The sequence below is a fragment of the Pristiophorus japonicus genome, chromosome 12 (assembly GCF_044704955.1).
Source record: "Pristiophorus japonicus isolate sPriJap1 chromosome 12, sPriJap1.hap1, whole genome shotgun sequence".
NCBI lineage: Eukaryota > Metazoa > Chordata > Chondrichthyes > Pristiophoridae > Pristiophorus > Pristiophorus japonicus.
In genome coordinates, this window is record NC_091988.1 from 125,610,314 (window position 1) to 125,632,115 (window position 21,802).

The 21,802-nt window shown below is 46.9% G+C and overlaps 1 protein-coding gene across 1 annotated transcript in view; it reads left to right on the top strand.

Annotated features, from left to right (window-relative positions):
* The window catches only part of sycp2 (synaptonemal complex protein 2), a 1,164,109-nt gene that overhangs the window by 137,753 nt on the left and 1,004,554 nt on the right, over window positions 1–21,802 (top strand). The window lies entirely within an intron of this gene.

Below are 21,802 nucleotides of genomic sequence, written 5' to 3' on the forward strand. Positions count from 1 at the left end.
GGGAACTTAGAAGTTTTGACGTTGACATCGCTGCCCTAAGCGAGACCTGGTGGGCAGGGGAAGGCCAGCTCAAGGAACAAGGTGGAGGTTACATCTTTTTCTGGAAAGGAAAACCAGAGGAAGAACGCTGCCTTCATGGAGTCGGCTTCACCGTCAAAAATGAACTGGTCGGCCGCCTCAAAGACTCCCCTACAGGGTTAACGAACGCCACATGACCCTTCGCCTTACCCTATCCCGGAACCAATGCGCCACAGTCATCAGTGCGTACACCCCAACACTCAATGCAACGGATGAGGCTAAAGAGGGTTTTTATTCCAACTTTGAAACATCCCTGTCCCGTGACCCCACGGGCGACAAATTGACCCTCCTCGGTGACTTTAATGCCAGGGTCAGCAAAGACACAGCCCTCTGGGGAGGCGTGATCGGCAGAGAGGGGGTAGGGAAAGCCAACTCCAGCGGTAACCTACTCCTGACAAAATATCTAGAACACGATCTCCTCATCACCAACATCCTGTTCCGCCAGAGTGACAAATACAAGGCATCGTGACAATACCCTCGCTCCAAACACTGGCACCTGCTCGACTATGTCATCGTCCGAGCCGGGGATCGCAAGGATGTGCGCATCACCCGCACCATGACAGGAGCTGACGACTGCTGGATGGAGCATCGCCTAATCCGATCCATCATCAATATAAATATAGCCCCAAAGCAGAGGGGACAGCAGAAGCAGTTCCGCAAAAAAGTTAATGCCGGGGCACTTCAAGACCCAGCTAAGAGAGCCCTATACAGCCAGCGCCTCACCGCTAATCTGGCGTGCCTTGATGACCCTGAGACGCAGAATGCCCACAGTGCTTGGTCTGCCCTCCAAGTCTGCATAACCAGTGCCTGTGAAGAGACACTTGGTTACTCAACCAGAAAGCACCAGGACTGGTTTGATGAAAATGATCAGGAGATCCAAGAACTAATAGATTGTAAGCGCAGAGCATTTCTGAGCCTCAAGCAACAATCCAACTCGGGAGCTGCAAAGCAACGTTATAGACGGCTCAAGGTTGAGGACCAACAAAAAACCCGGGACCTAAAGAACAGGTGGTGGATGGAGAAAGCACAGGAGATACTGTTGTGTATGGAGAAAGAGTCAGACTGAACACTGTGAGCTCAAAGTAAAGTGTTACCTTAGTCTTTTATTGCAGGTCTCCAGAGCGCGCCTCCAACCTGTGAAGCCTCCTTAAATACCTGTGCTCCCAAGGGATTATGGGATCCCTTGGGACTCCAGGGGATGAGCCCCCTGGTGGCTGTACAGAGTAAATGCAAGTATGCATATATAACAACACTCCCCGTGCCCCCCCTCCCACCCCCCCAAAGTCAATAGTGTAACTATTTACAATGTGAGTCAATCTGGGGCCCTTCTTGCCCTGGTTGATAGTCTCAGTGTGAAAGCTGGTGGTGTTGAGTCATTTGTTGGGCCCTCGCTGGGCTGCTGTGCAGCTGGCCTTGCTGGGCTGCCTGGTGTGTTGGGCCCTGTTGGGCTGCTGTGGATGATGGGTTCTGCTTCGTGGTCAACCCTAGTGCCGGTTGCCACTGGTGTGTATGTTGGGGGATCAAAAAGGGTAGGGTCAAAGGTGGGTTGCTCAGGATAGTCCATGAATCTGAGTTTGATTTGGTCCAAGTGTTTCCGGTGAATGAGTCCATTTGAAAGTTTGACCCGAAACACCCTGCTCCCCTCTTTGGCCACGATAGTGCCGGGAAGCCACTTGGGACCTTGTCCATAATTTAATACAAATACAGGATCATTGACTTCAATATCGCGTGACACATTTGCGCTATCATGGTATGCACATTGTTGAAGCCGCCTGCTCTCTACCTGTTCATGTAGATCAGGGTGAACTAACGAAAGCCTTGTCTTAAGTGCTCTTTTCATGAGCAGTTCAGCAGGTGGGATCCCAGTGAGTGAGTGTGGTCTCGTGCGGTAGCTAAGCAGGACTCGGGATAGACGAGTCTGCAGTGAGTCTTCAGTTACCCTCTTCAAGCCTTGCTTGATGGTTTGCACTACTTTCTCTGCCTGACCATTGGACGCTGATTTAAACGGGGCAGATGTGACATGTTTGATCCCGTTATGGGTCATGAATCCTTTGAACTCGGCACTGGTAAAACATGGCCCGTTGTCGCTCACCAGGACATTGGGTAGGCTGTGTGTGGCAAACACGGCCCGCAGGCTTTCAGTAGTGGCAGCGGACGTGGTAGCCGACATTATCTCACATTCAATCCACTTGGAGTACTCGTCTACAACCACAAGGAACATTTTACCCAAGAATAGGCGTGCATAGTCGGTGTACCCTCGACTACAGTTTGGAGGGCCAAGACCCTAAATGTAACGGCGCCTCCCTGGGTACATTGCTTAACTGCGAGCATGTATTACATATGTGAACGCAGGTATCTTAAGTCCGCATCGATACTGGGCCACCACACGTGGGATCTGGCTATCGGTTTCATCATTACGATGCCTGGGTGGATACTGTGGAGGTCATTGATGAAGGTGTCTCTGCCCTTCTTGGGGACCACTACTCGATTGCCCCACAGAAGGCAGTCTGCCTGTATAGACATTTCAGCTTTGTGCCGCTGGAATGGCTTTATCTCTTCCTGCATTTCCACTGGGACACAGGACCAGCTCCCGTGAAGCACACAGCTTTTGACTACAGATAATAAGGGGACCTGGCAGTAGGGAGTCCGGGGACGTTGGAGGCCTACAAAAGACCCAACGCGTCGGAGAGACAGGACTGCGAGCAGCAGGGAGTCCGGGGACGTTGGAGGCCGACAAAAAGCCCAACACGTCGGAGAGGCCAGCTGGTGCAGCTGCAGCAGTGAGGCAAAAAGAAGTAGAAAGAAATCAAAAGGTGACGTCACAGCCAAGGTGGTAAGTGATTGGCTGGTGATTGGTAAGTAGTTTTTCTTTTTCTTTTCTATATCAGTAAGTAACATTGAGCATTGTTGCCAATTTAAGTTAATCTAAGGGTTAAGTCATGGCAGGAGAACTCGGACATGTGTTATGCTCCTCTTGTACTATGTGGGAAGTCGGGGACGCTTCCGGTGTCCCTGACGACTACGTGTGCGGGAAGTGTATCCGCTTCCAGCCCCTGATGGACTGCATTGCGGCACTGGAGCTGAGGGTGGATTCACTCTGGAGCATGCACGATGCTGAGAATGATGTGTATAGCACATTTAGCGAGTTGGTCTCACCGCAGGTAAAGGGTACACAGCCAGATAGTAAATGGGTGACCAACAAGAAGAGCAGTGGAAGGAAGGTAGTGCAGGGGTCCCCTGCGGTCATCCCCCTGCAAAACAGATACACTGCTTTGGGTACTGTTGAGGGGGATGACTCAAGAGGGGAGGGCAGCAGCAGCCAAGTTCATGGCACCGTGGGTGGCCCTGCTGCACAGGAGGGCAGGAAAAAGAGTGGGAGAACTATAGTGATAGGGGATTCAATTGTAAGGGGAATAGATAGGCATTTCTGCGGCCGCAACCGAGACTCCAGAATGGTATGTTGCCTCTCTGGTGCAAGGGTCAATGATGTCTCGGAGCGGGTGCAAGACATTCTGAAAAGGGAGGGTGAACAGTCAGTTGCCGTGGTGCATATAGGTACCAATGATATAGGTAAAAAACGGGATGAGGTCGTACGAGACGAATTTAGGGAGCTCGGAGCTAAATTTAAAAAGTAGGACCTCAAAAGTAGTAATCTCATGATTGCGAGCAGTGCCACGTGCTAGTCAGAGTAGGAATCGCAGGATAGCTCAGATGAATACGTGACTTGAGGAGTGGTGCAAAAGGGAGGGATTCAAATTCCTGGGGCATTGGAACCGGTTCTGGGGGAGGTGGGACCAGTACAAACCGGACGGTCTGCACCTGGGCAGGACCGGAACCAATGTCCTTGGGGGAGTGTTTGCTGGTGCTGTTGGGGAGGAGTTAAGCTAATATGGCAGGGGGATGGGAACCTATGCAGGGAGACAGAGGGAAATAAAATGGAGGCAGAAGCAAAAGATAGAAAGGAGAATAGTAAAAGTGGAGGGCAGACAAACCTAAGGCAAAAAACAAAGGGCCACATTACAGCAAAATTCTAAAGGGGCAAAGTGTATTAAAAAGACAAGCCTGAAGGCTCTGTGCCTCAATGTGAGGAGTATTCGGAATAAGGTGGACGAATTAACTGCACAGACAGCAGTTAACGGATATGATGTGATTGGCATCACGGAGACATGGCTCCAGGATGACCAAGGCTGGGAACTCAACATCCAGCGGTATTCAACATTTAGGAAGGAAAGGCAGAGAGGAAAAGAAGGTGGGGTGGCATTGCTGGTTAAAGAGGAAATTAACGCAATAGTAAGGAGGGACATTAGCCTGGATGATGTGGAATCGGTATGGGTGGAGCTGCAGATACCGAAGGGCAGAAAATGCTAGTGGGAGTTGTGTACAGACCACCAAACAGTAGTAGTGAGGTTGGGGACAGCATCAAACAAGAAATAAGGGATGTGAGCAATAAAGGTACAGCAGTTATCATATTGATTGGGCTAACCAAACTGGTAGCAATGTGGTGGAGGAGGGTTTCCTGGAGTGTATTAGGGATGGTTTTCTCGACCAATATGTCGAGGAACCAACTAGAGAGTTGGCCATCCGAGACTGGGTGATGTGTAATGAGAAGGGACTGATTAGCAATCTTGTTGTGCGAGGCCCCTTGGGGAAGAGTGACCATAATATGATAGAATTCTTCATTAAGATGGAGAGTGACACAGTTAATTCGGAAACTTGTGTCCTGAACTTAAGGAAAGGTAACTTCGACGGTATGAGACGTGAATTGGCTAGAATAGACTGACAGAGGATACTTAAAGGGTTGACGGTGGATAAGCAATGGCAAACATTTAAAGATCACATGGATGAACTTCAGCAATTGTATTTTTACTCCAAACAGGGGAAGGTGGCTCAACCGTGGATAACAAGGGAAATTAAGGATAGTGTTAAAACCAAGGAAGAGGCATATAAATTGGATAGAAAAAGTAACAAACCTGAGGACTGGGAGAAATTTAGAATTCAACAGAGGAGGACTAATGGTTTAATTAAGAGGGGGAAAATAGAGTGTGAGAGGAAGCTTGCAGGGAACATAAAAACTGACTGCAAAAGCTTCGAGAAATATGTGAAGAGAAAAAGATTAGTGAAGGCAAATGTAGGTCCCTTGCAGTCGGATTCAGATGAATTTATAATGTGGAACAAAGAAATGGCAGACCAGTTGAACAAATACTTTGGTTCTGCCTTCACGAAGCAAGACACGAATAACCTTCCGAATGTACTAGGGGACAGTGGGTCTAGTGAGAAGGAGGAACTGAAGGATATCCTTATTAGGCGGGAAATTGTGTTGGGGAAATTGATGGGATTGAAGGCTGATAAATCCCCAGGGCCTGATAGACGCTGGCGGGAGGAAAGACGTTCATGAAGCTGGATCTGACTTCAGCCCACATGACGCAGGAGCTGGAGGAATCATTGAAGGCCCTCACCTGCATCAACACGCACAAAGGTCTTTTTTTTTTATAACACATGCCCGTTTGGAATCCGATAAGCGGTGGCGATATTCCAGAGAAACATGGAAAGTTTACTGAAGTCGGCCCCGCACACCGTGGTCTTCCAGGACGACATCTTGGTCACAGGTCGGAACACAGTCGAGCCTCTGCAAAACCTGGAAGAGGTTCTTGGTCGATTCAGCTGCGTGGGACTCAGGTTAAAACGCTCGAAGTGCGTTTTCCTGACATCTGAAGTGGAGTTCCTAGGAAGGAGGATTGCGGCGGACGGCATCAGGCCCACCAATGCGAAGACTGAGGCAATCGAGAACGCACCGAGGCCACAGAACGTGACGGAGCTGCGGTCGTTTCTGGGACTCCTGAACTACTTTGGTAACCTCTTACCGGGTCTCAGCACACTGTTAGAATCACTGCATGTCTTACTATGAAAAGGGGACGAATGTGTTTGGGGCAAAAGCCAAGGAAAAGCCTTTGTAAAAGCGAGAAAATTGTTATGCTCAAACAAATTGCTTGTGTTGTATGATCCATGTAAGCGTTTGGAACTAGCATGTGATGCGTCGTCATATGGTATCAGGTGTGCATTGCAATAAACTAATGATTTCAGGAAACTGCAACCGGTTGCTTATGCATCCAGGAGTCTATATAAGGCTGAGAGAGCCTACAGCATGATTGAGAAAAAGCGTTAGCGTGTGTCAATGGGGTAAAGAAAATGCATCAATACCTGTTTGGGCTAAAATTCGAATTGGAAACTGACCATAAGCCACATATATCCCTGTTCTACCAGAGTAAAGGGAAAATACCAACGCATCAGCCCGCATCCAGAGATGGGCGCTCACGTTGTCTGCATACAATTACCCCATCCGCCACAGGCTAGGCACACAAAACTGCGCTGATGCTCTCAGTAGGCTGCCATTGCCCACCACGGGGGTGGAAATGGCACAGCCCGCAGATCCTAGCCATGGTTATGGAAGCATTTGAGAGTGAGCAATCACCCGTCAATGCCTGGCAGATGAAACATAGAAAATAGGTGCAGGAGTAGGCTATTCGGCCCTTCGAGCCTGCACCGCCATTCAATAAGATCATGGCTGATCATTCCCTCAGTACCCCTTTCCTGCTTTCTCTCCATACCCCTTGATCCCCTTAGCTGTAAGGGCCATATCTAACTCCCTCTTGAATATATCCAATGAACTGGCATCAACAACTCTCTGCGATAGGGAATTCCAGAGGTTCACAACTCTGAGTGAAGAAATTTCTCCTCATCTCAGTCCTAAATGTGTCGCCTGGTTCTGGACTGCCCCAACATCGGTAACATTCTTCCTGCATCTAACCTGTCCAGTCCCATCAGAATTTTATATGTTTTTATGAGATCCCCTCTCATCCTTCTAAACTCCAGTGAATAAAGGTCCAGTCGATCCAGTCTCTCCGCATATGTCAGTCCAGCCATCCCGGGAATCAGTCTGGTGAACCTTTGCTGCACTCCCTCAATAGTAAGAATGTCCTTCCTCAGATTAGGAGACCAAAACTGAACACAATATTCCAGGTGAGGCCTTACCAAGGCCCTGTACAACTGCAGTAAGACCTCCCTGCTCCTATACTCAAAACCCCTACCTATGAAGGCCAACATGCCATTTGCCGCCTTCAGCGCCTGCTATACCTGCATGCCAACTTTCAATGACTGATGAACCATGACACCCAGGTCTCGTTGCACCTCCCCTTTTCCTAATCTGCCGCCATTCAGATAATCTGCCTTTGTGTTTTTGCCCCCAAAATGGATAACCTCACATTTATCCACATTATACTGCATCTACCATGCATTTGCCCACTCACCTAACCTGTCCAAGTCACCCTGCAGCCTCTTAACGTCGTCCTCACATCTCACACCGCCACCCAGTGTCATCTTCGTGTCATCTGCAAAATTGGAGTTATTACACTCAATTCCTTCATCTAAATCATTAATGTATATTGTAAATAGCTGAGGTCCCAGCACTGAGCCCTGCGGTACCCCACTAGTCACTGTCTGCCATTCTGAAAAGAACCCGTTTATCCCGACTCTCTGCTTCCTGTCTGCCAACCAGGTCTCTATCCACGACAGAACATTACTCCCAATACCATGTGCTTTAATTTTGCACACCAATCTCTTGTGTGGGACCTTGTCAAAAGCCTTTTGAAAGTCCAAACACCACATCCACTGGTTCTCCCTTGTCCACTCTATTAGTTACATCCTCAAAAAATTCCAGAAGATTTGTCAAGCATGATTTCCCTTTCATAAATCCATGTTGACTTGGACCGATCTTGTCACTGCTTTCCAAATGCGCTGTTATTTCATCTTTAATAATTGATTCCAACCTTTTCCCCACTACTGATGTCGAGCTAACCGGTCTATAATTACCCGTTTTCTCTCCCTCCTTTTTTTAAAAAGTGGTGCTACATTAGCTACCCTCCAGTCCATAGGAACTGATCCAGAGTCGATAGACTGTTGGAAAATGATCACCAATGCATCCACTATTTCTATGGCCACTTCCTTAAGTACTCTGGGATGCAGACTATCAGGCCCCGGGGGTTTATTGGCCTTCAATCCCATCAATTTCCCGAACACAATTTCCCACCTAATAAGGATATCCTTCAGTTCCTCCTTCTCATTTGACCCTCGGCCCCCGAGTACTTCCGGAAGGTTATTTGTGTCTTCCTTCATGAAGACAGAACTGAAGTATTTGTTCAACTGGTCTGCCATTTCTTTGTTCTCCATTGTAAATTCACCTGAATCTGACTGCAAGGGACCTATGTTTGTTTTCACTAATCTTTTTCTCTTCACATATCTATAGAAGCTTTTGCAGTCAATTTTTACATTTCTGGCAAGATACTCCATTTTCCTCCTCTGCTGAATTCTAAATTTCTCCCAGTCCTCATGTTTGTTGCTTTTTCTGGCCAATTTATATGCCTCTTCCTTGGATTTAACACTATCCTTAATTTCCCTTGTTAGCCACAGTTGAGCCACCTTCCCCGTTTTATTTTTTACTCCAGACAGGGATGTTCTCTTCACAGGCCTCTATAACCAGTGCCTGTGAAGAGACACTTGGTCACTCAACCAGAAAACATCAGGACTGGTTTGATGAAAATGATCAGGAGATCGAGGAACTAATAGAATGCAAGTGTAATGCATTTCTGAGCCTGAAGCAACAACGCAACTCGGGAGCTGCAAAACAACATTACAGACGGCTCAAGGCTGAGATCCAACAAAAAACTCGGGACCTAAAGAACAGGTGGTGGATGGAGAAAACACAGAGATACAACAATTGGCTGACAGCCATGATATGCTAGGATTCTTCACTGCAGTTAAGGCCGCCTACGGTCCAAACTCCCAAGGCCCCACACCAAATCCTGGCCAAGAATGGGGAAACGCTCATCAAGGGCTGACACTGAGGCTGTCAGGGCCCGATGGAATGAGCACTTAGAAGATCTCCTCAATCGAGACTCTGCCTTTGACTCGAGTGTTCTCGACTCCATCCCGCAGCATGCGACCCGCCACCAACTCAGTTAAACTCCAATGTTGCACGAGGTAGGCAAAGACATAAAACAGCTGCAGAATAACAAGGTGTGGATGGAATCCCTGCTGAGGCGCTAAAGTATGGCGGAGAGGCACCGTTGGCACGAATACATGACCTCATCTCTCTCATCTGGAGGGAGGAGAGCATGCCAGGAGATCTCAGAGATGCAGTGATTGTGACCATTTTTTAAAAAGGGGACAAGTCCGACTGCGGCAACTACAGGGGAATCTCCCTGCTCCCCAAACTGGAAGCAATACGGTGGAGGAGGATTTCCTGGAGTGCATAAGGGATGGTTTTCTAGACCAATATGTCGAGGAACCAACTAGGGGGGAGGCCATCTTAGACTGGGTGTTGTGTAATGAGAGAGGATTAATTAGCAATCTCGTTGTGCGAGGCCCCTTGGGGAAGAGTGACCATAATATGGTGGAATTCTGCATTAGGATGGAGAATGAAACAGTTAATTCAGAGACCATGGTCCAGAACTTAAAGAAGGGTAACTTTGAAGGTATGAGGCATGAATTGGCTAGGATAGATTGGCGAATGATACTTAAGGGGTTGACTGTGGATGGGCAATGGCAGACATTTAGAGACCGCATGGATGAACTACAACAATTGTACATTCCTGTCTGGCGTAAAAATAAAAAAGGGAAGGTGGCTCAACCGTGGCTATCAAGGGAAATCGGGGATAGTATTAAAGCCAAGGAAGTGGCATACAAATTGGCCAGAAATAGCAGCGAACCTGGGGACTGGGAGAAATTTAGAACTCAGCAGAGGAAGACAAAGGGTTTGATTAGGGCAGGGAAAATGGAGTACGAGAAGAAGCTTGCAGGGAACATTAAGACGGATTGCAAAAGTTTCTATAGATATGTAAAGAGAAAAAGGTTAATAAAGACAAACGTAGGTCCCCTTCAGTCAGAATCAGGGGAAGTCATAACGGGAAACAAAGAAATGGCGGACCAATTGAACAAGTACTTTGGTTCGGTATTCACCTAAGGAGGACACAAACAACCTTCCGGATATAAAAGGGGTCAGAGGGTCTAGTAAGGAGGAGGAACTGAGGGAAATCATTATTAGTTGGGAAATTATGTTGGGGAAATTGATAGGATTGAAGGCCGATAAATCCCCATGGCCTGATGGACTGCATCCCAGAGTACTTAAGGAGGTGGCCTTGGAAATAGCGGATGCATTGACAGTCATTTTCCAACATTCCATTGACTCTGGATCAGTTCCTATCGAGTGGAGGGTAGCCAATCCAACCCCACTTTTTAAAAAAGGAGGGAGAGAGAAAACAGGTAATTATAGACCGGTCAGCCTGACATTGGTAGTGGGTAAAATGATGGAATCAATTATTAAGGATGTCATAGCAGCGCATTTGGAAAGAGGTGACATAATAGGTCCAAGTCAGCATGGATTTGTGAAAGGGAAATCATGCTTGACAAATCTTCTGGAATTTTTTGAGGATGTTTCCAGTAAAGTGGACAAGGGAGAACCAATTGATGTGGTGTATTTGGACTTTCAGAAGGCTTTCGACAAGGTCCCACACAAGAGATTAATGTGCAAAGTTAAAGCACATGGGATTGGGGGTAGTGTGCTGACGTGGATTGAGAACTGGTTGTCAGACAGGAAGCAAAGAGTAGGAGTAAATGGGTACTTTTCAGAACGGCAGGCAGTGACTAGTGGGGTACCGCAAGGTTCTGTGCTGGGGCCCCAGCTGTTTACACTGTACATTAATGATTTAGACGAGGGGATTAAGTGTAGTATCTCCAAATTTGCGGATGACACTAAGTTGGGTGGCAGTGTGAGCTGCGAGGAGGATGCTATGAGGCTGCAGAGCGACTTGGATTGGTTAGGTGAGTGGGCAAATGCATGGCAGATGAAGTATAATGTGGATAAATGTGAGGTTATCCATTTTGGTGGTAAAAACAGAGAGACAGACTATTATCTGAATGGTGACAGATTAGGAAAAGGGGAGGTGCAACGAGACCTGGGTGTCATGGTACATCAGTCATTGAAGGTTGACATGCAGGTACAGCAGGCGGTTAAGAAAGCAAATGGCATGTTAGCCTTCATAGCGAGGGGATTTGAGTACAGGGGCAGGGAGGTGTTGCTACAGTTGTACAGGGCCTTGGTGAGGCCACACCTGGAGTATTGTGTACAGTTTTGGTCTCCTAACCTGAGGAAGGACATTCTTGCTATTGAGGGAGTGCAGCGAAGGTTCACCAGACTGATTCCCGGGATGGCGGGACTGACCTATCAAGAAAGACTGGATCAACTGGGCTTGTATTCACTGGAGTTCAGAAGAATGAGAGGGGATCTCATAGAAACGTTTAAAATTCTGATGGGTTTAGACAGGTTTAATGCAGGAAGAATGTTCCCAATGTTGGGGAAGTCCAGAACCAGGGGTCACAGTCTAAGGACAAGGGGTAAGCCATTTAGGACCGAGATGAGGAGAAACTTCTTCACCCAGAGAGTGGTGAACCTGTGGAATTCTCTACCACAGAAAGTTGTTGAGGCCAATTCACTAAATATATTCAAAAAGGAGTTAGATGAAGTCCTTACTACTCGGGGGATCAAGGGGTATGGCGAGAAAGCAGGAATGGGGTACTGAAGTTGCATGTTCAGCCATGAACTCATTGAATGGCGGTGCAGGCTAGAAGGGCCGAATGGCCTTCTCCTGCACCTATTTTCTATGTTTCTATCAGCCACTGGGAAAGTTGTCGCTAGAGTTCTCCTCAATCGTCGTCTTCCTGTGGCCGAGGAGTTCCTCCCGGAATCATAGTGCGAGGCAGTGGGAAGCTGTTTAACCTACTGGGCACAACGGACATGATCTTTGCAGCGTGACAGCTGCAGGAAAAATGCAGGGAGCAACGCCAGCCCTTATACATGGCCTTTTTCGATCTTACAAAGGCCTTTGACACAGTCAACCGTGAAGGTCTATGGAGCGTCCTCCTCTGTTTCGGATGCCCCCAAAAGTTTGGCAACATCCTTCGCCTGCTTCACAACGACATGCAGGCCGTGATCCTTCCCAACGGATCCATTACAGACCCAGTTCACACCCGGACTGGGGTCAAACAGGGCTGCCTGATTGCTGTAACCCTCTTCTCAATCTTCTTCACTGCCATGCTCCACCTCACAATCAACATGCTCCCCACTGGAGTGGAACTAAACTACAGAACAGTGGGAAGCTGTTTAACCTACGCCGCCTTCAGGCTAGTTCCAAGGTACCCCAACCTCTGTCGTCGAGCTACAGTACGCGGACGACGCCTGCGCCTGCGCACATTCTGAGGCTGAAATCCAGGATATAGTCAATTTATTCACTGAGGCATATGAAAGCATCGGCCTTACGCTTAACCTCCGTAAGACAAAGGTCCTCCTCAGCCTGTCCCCGACGCACAGCACTGCCCTCCAATCATTAAGATTCACGGCGCGGCCCTCGACAACGTGGACCATTTCCCATATCTCGGGAGCCTCTTAGCAACAAAGGCAGACATTGATGTGGAGATTCAACATCGCCTCCAGTGCGCCAGTGCAGCCTTCGGCCATCTGAGGAAAAGAGTGTTTGAAGACCAGGCCCTCAAGTCTACCATCAAGCTCATGGTGTACAGGGCTGTAATAATCCCCGCCCTCCTGTATGGATCTGAGGCATGGACGATGTATAGAAGGCACCTCAAGTCGCTGGAGATATTATCACCAACGATATCTCCGCAAGATCCTGCAAATCTCCTGAGAGGACAGGCGTGCCAACATCAGTGTCCTTGTCCAGGCTAACATCCCCAGTATTGAAGCACTGACCGCACTCTATCAATTTCGCTGGGCAGGCCACATAGTTTGCATGCCAGTTACGAGACTCCCTAAGCAAATGCTTTATGCGGAGCTCCTTCATCGTAAACGAGCCAAAGGTGGGCAGCGGAAACGTTACAAGGACACCCTCAAAGCCTCCCTGGTAAAGTGCGACATCGCCACTGACACCTGGGAGACCCTGACCGAAGACCGCTTGAGGTGGAGAAAGTGCATCAGGGAGGGTGTTGAGCTCTTCGAGTCTCAGGCAGCAGAAGGAACAAGCGGCAATCCAGCCCCACCCACCCCTTCCCTTGACGAATGTCTGACCCATGTGTAATAGGGTCTGTGGCTCTCGTATTTGACTGTTCAGCCATCAGAGAACTCACTTTGGGAGTGGAAGCAAGTCTTCCTCAATTCCGAGGGACTGCCTATGATGATGATTAGACGAATTAAGAGTCAAAATGGCTCCAGGGTGACCAAGGCTGGGAACTCAACATTCAGGGGTATTCAATATTCAGGATGGATAGACAGAAAGGAAAAGGATGTGGGGTGGCGTTGCTGGTTAAAGAGGAAATTAACGCAATAGTAAGGAAGGACTTTAGCTTGGATGATGTGGAATCTGTATGGGTGGAGCTACGGAATACCAAAGGGCTAGTGGGAGTTGCGTACAGACCACCAAACAATAGTAGTGAGGTTGGGGACAGCATCAAACGAAATTAGGGATGCGTGCAATAAAGGTACAACAGTTATCATGGGCAATTTTAATTACATATTGATTGGGCTAACCAAATTGGTAGCAATGCAGTGGAGGAGCATTTCCTGGAGTGCATTAGGGATAGTTCTCCAGACCAATATGTCAAGGAACCAACTAGAGAGCTGGCCATCCTAGACTGGGTGATGTGTAATGAGAAAGGACTAATTAGCAATCTTGTTGTGCGAGGCCCCTTGGGGAAGAGTGACCATAATATGGTAGAATTCTTTATTAAGATGGAGAGTGACACAGTTAATTCAGAGACTAGGGTCCTGAACTTAAGGAAAGGTAACTTCGATGGTATGAGACGTGAATTGGCTAGAACGGACTGGCAAGTGATACTTAAAGGGTTGATGGTGGATAGGCAATGGCAAACATTTAAAGATCACATGGATGAACTTCAACAATTATACATCCCTGTCTGGAGTAAAAATAAAACTGGGAAGGTGGCTCAATCGTGGCTAACCAGGGAAATTAAGGATAGTATTAAATCCAAGGAAGAGACATATCAATTGGCCAGAAAAAGCAGCAAACCTGAGGACTGGGAGAATTTTATAATTCAGCAGAGGAGGACAAAGGGTTTAATTAGGAGTGGGGAAATAAAGTATGAGAGGAAGCTTGCCGGGAACATAAAAACTGACTGCAAAAGCTTCTATAGAGATGTGAAGAGAAACATTAGTGAAGACAAACGTAGGTCCCTTGCAGTCAGATTCAGGTGAATTTATAATGGGGAACAAAGAAATGGCGGACCAGTTGAACAAATACTTTGGTTCTGTCTTCACGAAGGAAGACACAAATTACATTCCGGAAATACTAGGGGACCGAGGGTCGAGTGAGAAGGAGGAACTGAAGGAAATTGGGTGGGAAATTGTGTTCGGGAAATTGATGGGATAAATCCCTGGGGCCTGATATAGTCTTCATCCCAGAGTACTTAAGGAAGTACCTAGAAATAGTGGATGCATTGGTGATCATTTTCCAACTCTGGATCAGTTTCTATGGACTGGAGGGTAGCTAATGTAACACCACTTTTTAAAAAAGGAGGGAGAGAGAAAACAGGTAATTATAGACCGACTAGCCTGACATCAGTAGTGGGGAAAATGTTGGAATCAATTATTAAAGATGAAATAGCAGCGCATTTGGAAAGCAGTAACAGCATCGGTCCAAATCAGCACGGATTTATGAAAGGGAAATCATGCTTGACAAATCTTCTAGAGTTTTTTAAGGATGTAACTGGTAGAGTGGACAAGGGAGAATCGGTGGATGTGGTGTATTTGGACTTTCAAAAGGTTTTTGACAAGGTCCCACACAAAAGATTGGTGTGCAAAATTAAAGCACATGGTATTGGGGGTAATGTCCTGACGTGGATAGAGAACTGGTTGGCAGACAGGAAGCAGAGAGTCGGGACGTTGGCAGGCAGTGACTAGTGGAGTGCTGCAGTGCTCAGTGCTGGGACCCCAGCTATTTACAATATACATTAATGATTTAGATGAAGGAATTGAGTGTAATATCTCCAAGTTTGCAGATGACATTAAACTGGGTGGCGGTCTGAGCTGTGAGGGGTACGCTAAGAGGCTGCAGGGTGACTTGGACAGGTTAGGTGAGTGGGCAAACGCATGGCAGATGCAGTATAATGTGGATAAATGTGAGGTTATCCACTTTGGTGGCAAAAACATGAAGGCAGAATATTATCTGAATGACGGCAGATTCGGAAAAGGGGAGTGCAACGAGACCTGGGTGTTATGGTACATCAGTCATAGAAAGTTGGCATGCAGGTACAGCAGGTGGTAAAGAAGGCAAATGTAATGTTGGCCTTCATAAGCTAGGGGCCACTGGAGGGAGCAGCGTGTGGCGGCCCGGCCCGGAAATCGGCGCGGTCCTGGCCTGCAAGACCATCAGCAGGGAACATTCTTCCTGCATCTAACCTGTCCAATCCTGTCAGAATTTTATCTGTTACTATGAGATCCCCTCTCATCCTTCTAAACTCCAGTGAATACAGGCCCAGTCGATCTAGTCTCTCCTCATGTCAGTCCAGCCATCCCTGGAATCAGTCTGGTGAACCTTCGCTGTACTCCCTCAATAGCAAGAACGTCCTTCCTCAGATTAGGAGACCAAAACTGAACACAATGTTCTAGATGAGGCCTTACCAAGGCCCTGTACAATTGCAGTAAGACCTCCCTCTTCCTATACTCAAATCATCATAGGCGGTCCCTTGAAGCGAGGATCACTCCAAAAAATGATGAGTTCACAGGTGTTTCAATAAAGGACCTAATATTCCAGATCCCGAAGGGTGGAAGATGCCTGTGCTTGGATTTTTTTTGAATATGTGGTGGCCGTTGCACACCAGCCACCACACAGGCTTGACAGAGCTAGGTCTTGGTCCAGTGGCAAGGATTACCCAAGACTAACTGGAGACCAGCTCTGCTGCACAGACCGAGCGCGCGCACACATCGCAGTGTGGGCTGGCCCGTGCTGGCCCTGGGCCTCAGTTTCACGCCTCTCCTGGGTCCCAGTCACTTCCCTCTACGGACTCTTGCCGCTCCTTCGCCCCTCCTGCTGTGCCTGCCCACACTGCAGTCAGGAAGTCCAGAACCAGGGGACATAATCTAAGGATAAGGGGTAAGCCATTTAGGACTGAGATGAGGTGAAACTTCTTCACAGAGAGTTGTTAACCTCTGGAATTCCCTATCGCAGAGAGTTGTTGATGCCAGTTATATATTCAAGAGGGAGTTAGATATGGTCCTTATGGCTAAAGGGATCAAGGGGTATGGAGAGAAAGCAGGAAAGGGATACTGAGGTGAATGATCAGCCATGATCTTATTGAATGGTGGTGCAGGCTCAAAGGGCCGAATGGCCTACTCCTGCACCTATTTTCTATGTTTCTCTGTTTCTAACAGGATATTAGGAGTGCTAAGAGAGAGCATGAGAAATTCTTGGCCAGTAAAATTAAGGAAAACCCTAAGATATTCTGTAAATATATTAAAAGTAAGAGGGTAACTTAAGAAAGGGCAGGGCCTATTGGAGACCATGAGGGTAATCTTTGTGTGGAGGCAGAAGATGTTGGGAGGGTTCTTAATGAATACTTCGCATCTGTTTTCACAAAGGAAACGGGTAATGCAGATATTGCTATTGAGGAGGAGTGTGATATTCTGGATGAGATAAACATAGTGAGAGAGGAGATATTAAGGGGTTTAGCAGCTTTGAAAGTAGATAAGTCCCCAGGCCCGGATGAAATGCATCCCAGGCTGTTGAGCGAAGTAAAAGAGGAAATAGCAGCGGCCTTGACCGTCATTTTCCAGTTCTCTTTGGATCTGGGCATGGTGCCGGAGGATTTGAGGACTGCTAATGTAGTGCCCTTGTTTAAGAAGGGAAAAAGGGATAGGCCGAGTAATTACAGGCCTGTCAGCCTAACCTCGGTGGTGGGAAAATTATTCGAAAAAATCCTGAAAGACAGAATAAATCTACTTTTGGAAAGGCAAGGATTAATTAGGGAGTCAGCACGGATTTGTTAAGGAAAGATCGTGTTTGACTCACCTGATTGAATTTTTTGAGGAGGTAACTATTGTGTTCCTAACACAGTTGAGACTGTACACAGGGAGGTTAAAGTAACAGTGACCTCAGTCTTTATTAAGACACTCCAGAGTCAGGAACAGGCCTTGGGGGCAGGCTTATATACAGTGCTCCCAAGGGATGCTGGGATCCCTTGGAACTTCAGGGGATGCACTCCCTGGTGGCGGAACGTGGGAGTCCATGTTTTACAGATACACAACAGTAACCAATAGGGTCGATGAGGGTAGTGCGTACAATGTAGTATATATGGACTTTAACTCGGCTTTTGATAAGGTCCCACGTGGTAGGCTGATCATGAAGGTTAAAGCCCATGGGATCCAGGGCAAAGTGGCAAGTTGGATCCAAAATTGGCTTGGTGGTCGGAAGCAAAGGGTAATGGTTGATGGATGTTTTTGTGACTGGAAGGATGTTTCCAGTGGGGTTCTGCAAGGCTCAATACTTGGTCCCTTGCTTTTTGTGGTATATATCAACGATTTAGATTTGAATATAGAGAGTATGATTAAGAAGTTTGCAGCTGACTGGCTGTGTGGTTGATAATGAAGAGGAAAGTCATGGACTGCAGGAGGCTATCAATCTACTGGTGAGGTGGGCAGAGCAGTGGCAAATGCAATTTAATTCAGAGAAGTGTGAGCTGATGCACTTTGGGAGGCCTAATAAGGAAATGGTCTACACATTAAGCGGTAAGCCACTTAATAGTGTAGATGGACAAAAGGACCTTGGAGTGCTTGTCCACAGATCCCTGAAAGTAGCAGGCCAGGTGGATAACATAGAAACATAGAAAATAGGTGCAGGAGTAGGCCATTCGGCCCTTTGAGCCTGCACCACCATTCAATAAGATCATGGCTGATCGCCTGATAAGGTGGTTAAGAAGGCATACGGAATGCTTGCCTTTATTGGCCGAGGCATAGAATACAAGCGCAGGGAGGTTATGCTTAAATTGTATAATACTTTGATTAGGCCACAGCTGGAGCACTATGTGCAGTTCTGGTTGCCGTATTATAGGAAGGATGTGATTGCACTAGAGAAGGTGCAGAGGAGATTTATCAGGATGCTGCCTGGAATGGAGAATCTTAGTTATGAGGACAGATTGGATAGGCTGGGTTTGTTCTCATTGGAACAGAGGAGGTTGAGAGGAGACCTTATTGAGGTGTACAAAATATTGAGGAGCCGGAACATAGTGGATAGTAAGGGTCTATTTCCATTGGTGGAGGGGTCTATTACGAGGGGGCATAGTTTTAAGGTGGTTGGTGGAAGGATTTGACAGGGGGCTTCTTTACGGAAGGGGTTGTGGAGATCTGGAACATGTTGCCTGGAAGAGTGGTGGATGCAGAAACCCTCACCACTTTTAAGAGATGGTTGGATGGGCACTTAAAGTGCAGTAACCTGCAGGGTTACGGACCTAGAGCTGGTAATTGGGATTAGACTGGATGACCTTTTGTTGGACGGAGCAGTTATAATGGGAGGTACTGCAGGGAATTGAATATGGCCAGGGTGATCGCCTGGATGGGTCGGAGAAGAATTTTCCCAGATTTTTTCTTCCTAAATTGGCCTGGGTTTTTATCTGTTATTTGCCTCTCCCAGGAGATCACATGGCTCCGGTTGGGGTGGAGTGTAGAATGTTTCAGTATAAGGGGTGTCACAGTTATGTGAGGCGGACTGGTTGGGCTGGGTGCTCTTTGACTTTCCGTCATTGTTCATAGGTTTATATGTAACCTTCAGGGCTGCTGACCAAGGGCCATGTCGGCTGGCGCGGACACGATGGGCCGGAATGGCCTCCTTCTGCGCTGTAAATTTCTATGTTTCTAATGAGATCATGTCCGATCTGCATCTTGACTCCATCTACCCGCCTTTGCTTCATAACCCCTTAATACCCTTGGCTATCAACATTCTATCGACCTCAGATTTAACATTATTACTGCTTTTTATGGGGGGAGTGTTCTACAATTGACCTCCTCGCCATGGCTGCAGTGTGTATCATCAATTAGAAACTGCAGCAACTTACCAAGTTTATTCCATCAGTACCTTCCAATCCTGCAATCTTCACCAGTGAAAACAAGTGCAGCAAGATCATGGAACTTTACAGTACAGAAGGGGGTCATTCGCCCTGTGACACCTGTGCTGACTTAATGGAACAGCTTTCCATTTAGATAACTCCTTTGCTCTTTTGTCATATCCTTTTAAATATTTATTTGTCAAATATCTATCCACTTGCCTTTTAAACCCTATTATAGATTCTGCTTACACTACTGTTTCTGGCAGGGTATTCCCTGTCCTCAGAACCCCCTGCATATAAACAAATCTGCCAATCCTTTCCTTTTGTGCTTTTGTTGACTATTAAAATTTACTGACACTGACCAGTGGAATTTTTTTTCCCTCACTATTTACCTGATCAAGTTCCCTCATAAATTTGATTACCGCTATCAGGTCCCTTTAAAATTTATTCTCGATCCTCTTATCTATGAATCTATGGGCCCGAACGCGCTGACACCCAAGGCCCGCCCAAAGGACCGCCGATGGCCGCCGAGAGACCGAGCTGTACTTTGCCAGGAAGATTCCTCTAAAAGTGATGGCCGTACCGCCCGACGGGAAAATAACAGGTTACGCCATCAATCTAGGTGGCAGTGGGCGGGAGCTCTCAATCTCGGCGGCAAAGGCGCTTGCCGCCCAACTGCTGCCGAGGATGGTGTCTGGTCAGGGAGGGTGGAAAGTAAAACCATTACAAAAAAGAAATCTCCGGAACACCTTCAGGGACCCCATCGAGGTAAGTCACTGTTTAAAAAACAAAAGTAAAAGATGTTCCCTAACCTTCTTTTGCGGGTCTTTATACTGACCATCGGGGTTAGACCAGCCACCACGCAGTGGTCCTTCTCCCTTCTGGTGCCGACTCCCACCCGCACCAATCTCGCAGCTCGGTGGGCGGGAGGTCACTTGCGCAACTTGGCTGCCAGCAGCCGTCAGCGGGCCTTTCCCGGCGGTGCTCCCCTTCCCCTGCTGCAGCCCAAGTGGAAACTGGGACAGAGGGGAGACCTGAGCGAAAACTTGGCTGCGGTCGGCGGCAGCGGATAGTAAGGCCACCAATATCGGGGCCTAAATCTTTTCTGTTCTCTCTATTGCCTTGTCATGCTTCCTAAAGTATCTTACCCAAAACTGGGTATTTTCTAACTTCTAGTCTCATCAATAATTTGTATAGGCTTAGCAATACCGTATAGACTTGGCAATACGTATAGACTTGGCAATACGTATAGACTTGGCAATACTGTATAGACTTGGCAATACCGGATAAACTTGGCAATACCTTTATAGGCTTAGCAATACCTTATATACTTAGCAATACTGTATAGACTTAGCAATACCTTATAAACTTGGCAATACAGTATTGACTTGGCAATACCATATTACTTTTATATTCTAGCCCCTTGTTTATACACCCTTTAAAAAATGTGAACGCCTTAGTTTCTCTCCTGATTAAAGTTTACCATTTAGGTTTACCATATTTCTTCTCCTTATTTCTCCTCCCAAAATATATAACCTCATGTTTTTTGCGTTAAATTTCATCTAACATCTATTTGTCCAATTGGCTGACCACCTTTGTATTACTAAAGTTGCTTATAGTGCCTATCGCAGTAAACCACACTCCTCATTTTGTGTTGTCTGAAAATGTGGATACTGTGCCCAATCCCCAAGTGCATATCATTTACATATTGAGAAGAGCAATTATCTTAACACTGACCCCAGGGGACATGAGCTTTACATTTCTCCAATCTGAAACACATCTACTTTCTGTTTTCTGTTCTCTGACCAGCCTTTTATCTATGCTGCCACATTCCGTTTAGTATGTCTGTCGCCAATTTTTTATGCAGTACCGTATCAAACCAACCTCATCTGGGCACCCCAGAAGAGACCTGCCATCAGACTCAAGTATGAGTCCTACAATACTTCATGCATGTTGCTTCTGGTGCTAGTGTTTGTACAGGGCACATATTTATATGTAACAGTGATAATTATTTCAATGCCAAATTCCTCGTCTGCTTTACTACCATGAAAGCTTGTGTAAAAAAATCGTGACCGTATTGACATGCTACCTTCCTGACAGTTTTGGTTCTAATTTTGTCATACATGCTATGTACCAATTGTAATAGTCCCTCCGAAAGTGGGTACGCTTATCTTGCCACACCTGATACCTGAAAAATTCTTGGACATTTTCTATGGTCACATGGTCCTGGTCTCTCAGCATCCTCCATCCAGGCAGTTTGCCCGTCTACTTCACAGGACAGAACCCTTGAGATGCAGAGATGGGCACCATCCTTTGCTATATCTCCTACAGCAGGACCTCTATTGTTTCATCATCAAAAGTGGGATTTTGTTCCACATCTCTCCATACAGACATTGTGATTATTTGGTACTGTGCCCTTCTCCAAATATTTTACACTCTTTAAAAAGCAATTGCTGTTTATTGCGGAATGCATTAAAAAATCTCTTTAATGGCAAGCAGCAGTATTTCAAGACCAACCTCACTGCATTTCTAACTTCCCCAACCAGCTATGCACCTCATTCGGTTGCCTGTGTTTCTTGCATACTCGTAGCGAGCAGATTTGAATTATCAG